At 38.3% G+C, this 8,591-nt stretch overlaps 1 pseudogene; it reads right to left on the bottom strand.

The window, feature by feature from the left end:
* Positions 1-5,649: 5,649 nt before the first annotated feature.
* LOC150053040 (AP-1 complex subunit sigma-3 pseudogene) lies at positions 5,650-6,220 on the bottom strand (annotated as a pseudogene).
* Positions 6,221-8,591: the final 2,371 nt, after the last annotated feature.

Raw genomic sequence — 8,591 nt, 5'->3', positions numbered from 1 at the left:
TGAAGTGTAGCAGTAAACTTCCTTTACTCTCATGCACACTGTTTTTCTTACAACACATGAACATACCACATTTCAATGCTCTGAAATCAGGTCGAGGAAATCTTCATGTTAAACTATTTTTACCCCATTTGCCTTTATTTCAAAATGTAAATTGTTATTAAATAAGTAACAGACTCTGCAATTCAAACTGACAATGCACAGTTGAAACATCAAAGTAAAGGATAACTTTGGAATCATTTTCAGCTCATCTTCCAAAAAAAAAAAAAAAAAACACAGACTCCCAGGATGCCTCACCCATACTATGGTTCTCATTTCCCCATCTTTCTCCTAATTCAGCATCAGGAATGGATTCTACCAAGCAGTACTCAGTGTCAATTTCATCCCAGATCAAGCATGAGCAAGGCAGAATGATGGAATCCCAAAGTAGAAAAGGGTGACAAAGAGCCATGTAGAAGTCATATTGAATAGAAGTCTGACATTCAAAACAAAGGCACCAGGAGGATAGATTCACAAACAATGTGGATAACAGGAGACAAAGTTCAAGAATGGAGCAAGAGAAGAGCTGTGTGGTAACTGAGTGAGCTAGCCAGGAATAGAGCAAAAATGCAATCACAGCATCAAGATCTAATACCAGTATCAAGATATAAGACATGAACCATATATGAAGGGTCAGGGAAGGGTTTAATAAGCTATAAAGCATTGTCTTTTTATTAAAATGGAAAACAATCTAGTTAGGAAAAAATGAACACTGGCTTCTAATGTCACTAACTTGAAAAAGAAACTGTTGAAAAGAAAATTCTAGATTTGAATCCAATCTTCTTGACTAATGGGAAGAATTGAGGTCATTTGACAAGCAAGATTTCTTCACCTAAATTTTCATCATGCAATACACACGATATTCCTGGACTATTGTAAGGAATCATTAAGGTAAGAAGATAAGATAGTAACAATGGCATACTTAATATGTGCCAGACATAGTTCTAAGAGCCTTCCCATACTTTGTCTTACCTCTTATGGGTAGTTTGCAAGATAAGAATCATTCTATTTAGCAGATGGAAATTGAATTTCAATATGACTAGGTAACTTATGCTTTAATCCTATATCTATAGGAAATTCATAAAACGTATTGGATGGAACATGATTAGTGTTCAATACATGTGAGTATTCTGCCTGCAAAGTTAACCCTACATGATTTTTAATTACTTGCTTATTAAAGATAATCCCTTGGAAGAATATTCCCTCTCTACTGGATTAGGATGCATTTTACGTGTGTGTGTGTGTGTGTGTGTGTGTGTGTGTGTGTGTGTATCTGATAGCCTCACAGTCCGTTGAGGTCATGTTGCAATGTGTTGACTTCTCTCTGCCGCCAGTGTGTCTCAAGGGACCTCCATCTGCATTTGTTTGTAGCTGTCTCTCTCAGTGACATTTCCTCCTTTACCTGATTCCCAAGGTAATTTGTTTCTCATTTGAGTTTCAGCAGCCTGAAAGATAATGTCAAAATCAATCAATCCCTTGACAAGGGATTGATTGTATTTACAAATACAATCCCTCATCTTTGCATAAAGACTATGTACTGTCCAATTTTCATGCGAGTATAGGGTCACTGAGAAGAGGACTGGGAGAATCAAAACCTTGCTAGCCTAGCACTGGTGGCTCACACCTAATTACTTAGAAGGCTGGGAGCTGAGGATCATAGTTCGAAGCTAGCCTGGGCAGAAAAGCCCATGAGACTCTTGTCTCCATTTAAGCACTACAAAACCAAAAGTGATGCAGTGGCTCAAAGTGGTAGAGTGTTGGTAGCTTTTAGCACAAAAGGGCTCAGGGACAGCACCTAGGCCCTGAGTTCAAGCCCCATGAGTGTCCAAAGAAAAATAAAAGGAGGAAAGAAAGAAGGAAGGAAGGAAAAGAGGGAGGGAGGGAGGGAGGGAAGGAGGAAGGGAGAGAAGGAAGGAAGGAAGGAAGGAAGGAAGGAAGGAAGGAAGGAAGGAAGGAAGGAGGAAGGAAGAGAGGGAGGGAGGGAGGGAGGGCGGGAGGGAGGCAGGGAGGGAAGGGAGGAAGACAACTTGCTAGAACATGAAATGTCATGCATCCATAACTCCAGCCTCATGATATTTAAGCCCAGTAGGGAGGGTAAGACTAGAGCAAGACATTCTTGGGAATTCTGGGAGCTGCAGGAGGTCCCAGGGGATAATCAGGAACTTCTTTACAGCAGGCCACCAATACCACCTTGAAAACTTTCCTTCCTTCTTTTTGGCACTTTGTGTAATGATTGATTTGTTATATTATTATTCCATCTTTGCAGAAGGAGAAACTGGAAAGGGGGACTAAGACATGAGAAAGGGTATCAATGTTTGTGAAGTAATGCACCTTCTATCTGGTAAATATAATGTAACCCCTCTATTAATTACAATAAAAATATATGAAAAAAAAGAAGGAGAAATTGGAGACCAGAGCAGTGCACTGACACACTCGGTTTTACATGGAGAGCAAGTGGTAGAGCTGACATTCAAAGCCAGATCTCCTCAGATCTATGTTACATGACCTCAAAAGTCTCCAATCTGCCTTTCTTCACAATGGCCTGACTCAGCTCAGCCCATTAGAGGATGCTCTCTTGCTTCTCCATCCTCATGGCCCTTGATGACTTATCAAATCTCTCAGAGTCCATATTCTACCATGTGTCCTTTGCAATGCAAGGAGAACCCAAGTAGAGTCTTTTTTTCTCCTCTGGATGGCCTCCTGTCTGCTCGCTGAGTCTCTAATGAGAATGTGTGCCATGACATTCAAATAGGATAGGAGACTGCTTTGTATATCACGGAGGTTACTATTTGCATTAAGGGACAAGAGGTTAGATGAATCTCAGTTGGGCAATTCAGCAGCCATCTGCACTACACATCACTGGCCTGAATTTTCAGCTTCATTAAATTCTTTCAGGTCATCTGGTCCCAATCTTTGCGATTGCCTGAGTGCAATCGCATGAGTTATTGTCATTTCCAACCTGTGCTTTACCGATCCCACCTCCTTCTCACCCTTAATTGCTCTTGCAGTACTTCCGTTAGCCATTATTTTAAAAGGCTTCTCTTTCCAAGTTATTTCGATGAGCCCATGGGGATTGCTGAATGAATGTATATCAGACATTTTTTTTGGAATTTTAAAAATATTTTATTTGAAAATTTTATGCAAATTAAATATTATCTTTTCACTTGGCAATTTTCTTATAATTATATAATATAAAGAAACATGATGATTAGTTTCACCACAGCCCATATAAAGTGTATCCCCAAGCCCCTCAAAATTTACCCCAGTGTGCCACGTGAAGATGATCATCTTCTGTATGTGACTCACAGCACATTTGAGAACCCCTGTGCATAGCAAAGTGTCAAATATGGAATTATCAAGAATATTTGTAAAGCATTTAATGAGGTATGAAAAATACTTTTATCCAAAAATAGAATCATAAAAACTGTGATGAATGTACACACTTACACAACATGAATTGTTATGAAAAGTAAGTTTTACCAAGTCTTTTAAGTTAAAGGAACTGGAGCCATGGCTTAGTGGTAGAACATCTGCCTGGCAAGTATGAGGCCTCAAGTTCGAACCTCAGATCACACACACACACACACACACACACACACACACGCGCGCGCGCGCGCACACCCACACTCTCACACACTCACTCACAGATACAGTTAAATATACAACTGAAGAACATCTAAACAAATTTGATTAAATTTTTATCTGGGGCCATAATTATACTTCTAAATCATTCATTTGAGAAACTATTAGAAATTCAAAGCCTAGTGATTACTTCATATACTATCTGAATTATTTCCTTCAAATAAATTGGAATTGGTCAATTTCTCCTCTTGGCTTAGCATTTTCCTCCTCAATATCTTCTGAGTAGGAGCAACGCTATCATTTCTCATTGTATCCTCTAAGGGTCTGCCACAGGAGTTCTCCCCAGAGCCCCCAAGCCATGCATGCACTTGTTCTAGGAAATCCTAGAAAGTCCCATCCCTGACCAGGCCACTCAAGTGACACAATACCTCAAAACTCATGTGCAAGAATCATGGAAAGACATGATGAAGCACCAGGACAACTACCAGGACCTCATAATATCTCTGAGTACATTAATACCTGGTAATGCATAATCTGCAGCCCAGAAGTATAAAGGTGACACAGATTCACAATAATGTCTAGCAGCAATAATAATGTCTTTGGGGGTAGGAAGGGCAGGAAGATAAAAAGGAGACACGTACTTCCTATATATGCTGCCAAAGTAATCAATGCCCAAAGTAAGAAACAAAACATATTAGATTTACATTCAAAACATGTGAAACTTTCTCAAGTAACTATAACTAAGATTGCTTGGAATAGAAGAGATTATCTTTAAATAGTGGTAGCAATAATAATCGCTGCCATTGTTATGAATCCCTACCACTGAATTGTATCATAGTAAGAGATGTCATAGACATCATTTCTGATGTCTGAAAACCTGGGTAAATAATTTATAGAAAATATAACCCCATAAGAATGCCTTTATAGACCTCCAGGATATTGAAACAAAAGCCATATAATGAATGATTGTTGTCCTTAATGTACTATGTTTGTCTCTCATCTCCTTTGCTGTCCCTTGGTTATCTCATATTGGTATAGTATCTCATTTTGTTATCTGATATATTGAATTTATTTGTATTTGGATATTTGAAATTTGATAGGGAAGGGGGGAAAACCAAGACGGGTGGGGGGTGGGGGGGGAGGGAAATGGGTACCAAGACATGTGAAAGGGTATCAATGTATGTGAATTAATGCACCTTCTATCTGGCAAATATCATGTAACCCTTTTACTAATTACAATAAAAAATAGAAAAAAAAGAATGCCTTTATATTCAAGGTTTAAAATTTTTCCATCCCAGCCTAGCTAGCAGCTTTTAAGACATCAAAACTACTGAATATTTCCTCTACCATCTTTGGTTATTCTCCTTTCTTCCAATTCCAAACATACAAATCAATTTAGGACATTCATACGAGATACATTGTCTCTGATCTCTGTATATATTTTTAAAAGTTCAGCAATATACGGGAACTCTTAACTGCTAATAATATTTCAAGTTTTACAAACAAAACATTTAGGAAAGGCATTAAAGGCATCAGGTTTACTTTATATTCATAAACAGGAGATATTACAATGTATTCATAAGCATAAGCTATTACAATATATATGGTTTTTCATCCCTCAGAAAATCAAATTCCAAAAATATATATTGCAATTATTTCTTACAAATAATCTCATGGAATTTTAAAATTTTACACACTATTCAGTCTGCCAAGTTATACAGCAGTTATCTCCAACACAGAGGCAGATTAAGTCATCATATACAGTATACTATAGACATAAACATTTCAAATATACTATGCTAGCCAACGTGAACATTTGCTAGTTAACTAAGAATCCCTTTCTTTAAGTTACTTATGGCATGGTTCTGCACTGGATACAAAACAATGAGGATTTAAAATTCAGCACTTGCAGCACTTGAAGTTTTCAAGTCGGTTAAAATGTAGGTTTGTTCATGGATTCTTCCATTGTCGTTAGAGCTTCTCTTCTCAACCAGCTGCTGTCCCTAGTGGAGACACTAGGAATTGCATCCTCTACACTGTCTTCCCTCTCCTCTTTCTCTCTCTCTCTCTCTCCTCCTTCTCTCTCTCCTCCTGTAACATGTCAGATTCTTCAATGGCTTTGACAGCTATTTTCTTGGATGTTTCCTGAATTTCTCCACCTATTATAAACTCATCAAGGATAAAATATGCCTTTTCAAAATTAAAGATGATATCCAGCTCGCAGACATTTCCAAAGTACTTGTCCAGCAACTCCACATAACGATGTACAATCTCTAGTGTCAAGAGCTCATTATCTTGATTCTCTACTGCACAGCAAAAATACAAACTAGCATACACCTTTAATAAACAAGTTTCAGCTCCTTCCAGTCAATGAAACTGCTTGTTCGATGACCTCGAGGGAGAATAATCTGAACAATTTCCCGGGTTATTTTTTCTTCCTCTCTTTGTCAGGGAGAGTGGTGTACCACTTCTGTAGCCGTAATTTCCCTTGTCGACTGAACAGCAAGATGAAATGTATCATGGTGACCCGGACCCGCCGCCACCTGCGCCCCGAGATCCGCGAGCGCCCAAGCCCGCCCGGCTAACAGGTGAGGCGCCCGCCTCAGACCATGGCTGCTTCCCACAGTCTATCAGACATTTTTTTGTCCTTTGGGTTTCTACGTGGCATCCACCTTATTCTGTCAGATCTGTATAGTGATTCATTTTTATAGAGAATTACAGTCTTCCACCACTGTCAAGAGGCCTTAAGGTCGTATAGGGTATGCAGTGAATGATAGAATGACTGCTTTATGTTTTGTCTTCTGTTTCAACATCGTAGGAAAACTGCTAGTAGCCCAATGTCTCAGAGCCTTAACTTGGCTGGCACTTGTGACAGAACCCCTATGGCTTTATACATCTTACATTGCTCCATAGAATTCAAAGGACATGCCTCAGAAATCCGGGCCATTCGGCACAATCCTAAACTAGAGTTTGCTCTCCTTTTTCTTTTGCTGTAATGACTAAGGCTTTATTACTGCATGAAGAGTGAATATCTAATGCCCTTTCTCTTAAACTGTGTTTTCTTCCAGGTGGTTCTTTGCAAGATAGCAAATGCTATCTTGCCTGCTCTGAGCACAACTGGATCTGAATAAGACGTGACAGATGTAGTGCCAAGTCAGTTTGGAACTCTGAAATCTTTGCTGGTAATATTATATGGTTTTGTACACTTGAAGTTCAAATTGTCTAGAAGAGTTTTATCACTCAGACTCAGTTCAGACCTACGGTGGTTGAAGTGTTCTTCTTCATGCTGGGTATGCAGCTTCAATGTCCTCTTTCCTAAAGAAGCCTTGTGAGTCAATGGAGACTTCAGAATTTAGACTCAAACACTATGTAGGTTAAGTAACCTAATGTATGGCAGCAATCTGTGGGATTGTGTGAGATGATGTAAACAACAAGATGAAATGTGAGAGAAGTAACACACCTTTTATCTGGTGAATATAACTGTAACCCCTCTGTACATTGAAATAAAAATATTTTTTAAAAAAACAAGATGAAGTGAAAGGGTATCAATGTATGTGAATTAATGCACCTTCTATCTGGCAAATATCATGTAACCCTTTTACTAATTACAAAAAAAACCAAGATGAAGATAGAAGTGGAATCTGAGGACAGTTACAGTTGTGTCTCAAAAGAGACTGGGGTAAACTTTGTCTTATGTGTGTCTTCCTTTGAAGACTTTTTTCATCCTTCCCTCTTGAAATCTATCTCTCTTTTCATCCTAGTCCACAGGATCAAATACAGGCATCCTCATCCCTCTTATGTTTACATGTAATAACTGCACAACTATGCAAGACTTGTGCCTTTTCTAAGCTCAATATCAAATTCCTAGTTAGATCAGTGTTCACAATTGATCCAATCAGCTCTTTCTTACTCATAGAGTCTGTGGCACCTATAGGCCAAAGTCAATCCAAAGAGATCAACATGAGCTGGACATCCATAAACATACCAACTCTACAAAGATGTTAAGGAGTTAAGAAACAATGCTCAAGAAGTGATATATAATGGCTGAACTTAGTAGCTAATATTTGCTGAGCACTTCCTTTGTTCCAGACATTGGACTGACTGCATCATAGGAATAGACTCATCCATTAAATATACAACAATATCCCCAGGAGTTAGAATTACCATCTTTTTTTTTTCTTTTTCACAATGAAGACTCAAATGTTGAAGTTGCCTCTGGCTAATGTGATTTGGGGTAAATCATTCTGAACCTCAATTTCGATTTCCTTACCTCATCTACCCAATTAAAGCTGTTTAAGCTTACCAATTAAAGACAAGAAGTATTTACCGCTACGTATCTGGACCTTACTGTTTTACTCATACTGCTTGAACTTTAACCAAAATCTCCAGAGCTCTCCACTCATATCTCACTCAGATCATCACCTACCAGCTAAGCCTTTATGGAGCATTTGAAAAGTAGGATGTGGAATAAGAAGAACTAGATTTTTTTTCTTTACCAACAGGACACTAATGCTTGAACAAAGACAATTATTTTTTTATACTTCTGAATCTGTTTTCCTAACTGTAAATTAGTATGTGGAATTATAGTGGTGAGGGGTGTGTGTGTGTGTGTGTGTGTGTGTGTGTGTGTGTGTATGTGCATGTGTGTGTCCTATGGATCAAATAAGGAATGCATGTAAAATGTTCTGAGCTCTAAGGTACAAAACTTCAATTTATTTTAAGGCATAATGCCCTGAAATGACCTTTTGATCTATAGCCTGATTCCTAGGATGCTTAGAAAGGCCTTTTGTTTGCACAGCATTTTCACACTCTTTTTAATTTATAGCTGGAGATGTTTATATGTTATTTTAGGCAGCAGGAATTTTGAGTTTAGGGTGTATCCTTTAAGCTTTTGTACAGAACTAAATGATGACGGATACCTACTAAATGTTTCATGTATAGATAATATTCGGCTTTTCCTTACATCTATCTTT

This window comes from Megascapheus bottae, chromosome 16 (assembly GCF_031878675.1).
Source record: "Megascapheus bottae isolate mThoBot1 chromosome 16, mThoBot2.hap1, whole genome shotgun sequence".
In the NCBI taxonomy this organism is placed as follows: domain Eukaryota; kingdom Metazoa; phylum Chordata; class Mammalia; order Rodentia; family Geomyidae; genus Megascapheus; species Megascapheus bottae.
This window is presented reverse-complemented; position numbering and strand designations above follow the sequence as displayed.